Source organism: Plasmopara halstedii (genome assembly GCF_900000015.1).
Source record: "Plasmopara halstedii genome assembly, contig: Scaffold_1583, whole genome shotgun sequence".
Classification (NCBI taxonomy): Eukaryota; Oomycota; class Peronosporomycetes; order Peronosporales; family Peronosporaceae; genus Plasmopara; species Plasmopara halstedii.
In genome coordinates, this window is record NW_020188494.1 from 660,202 (window position 1) to 660,552 (window position 351).

Sequence of the window (351 nt, forward strand, 5' to 3'; positions counted from 1 at the left end):
CTCACAGCTGTGCGAAGCACGGGAGGACAGATGAGGAGAACCACATCGTCCATCTAAGAGCGGTGCTCGAGTGCATGTGAACGAACAAACTGTACGCCAATGCAGACAAGTGCATCTTTGGCGCAGAAAAGATTCCCTTTTTAGGGTGTTTCATTGGAAAGCGTGGCCATCGAGCGGATCCCGCTAAGGGCAAGGCCATTGTAGAATTGCCGATTCCAAAGAACCAGAAGGACTTGCGTAAGTGGCTTTGTCTCGCCAACTACTTGCACAAGTACAGCGTAAAAAGTCCGAATCATTATCCAATCTCCTTAAAAAGGATGCGGAATGGTGTTGGAACACCGAACATCAGGA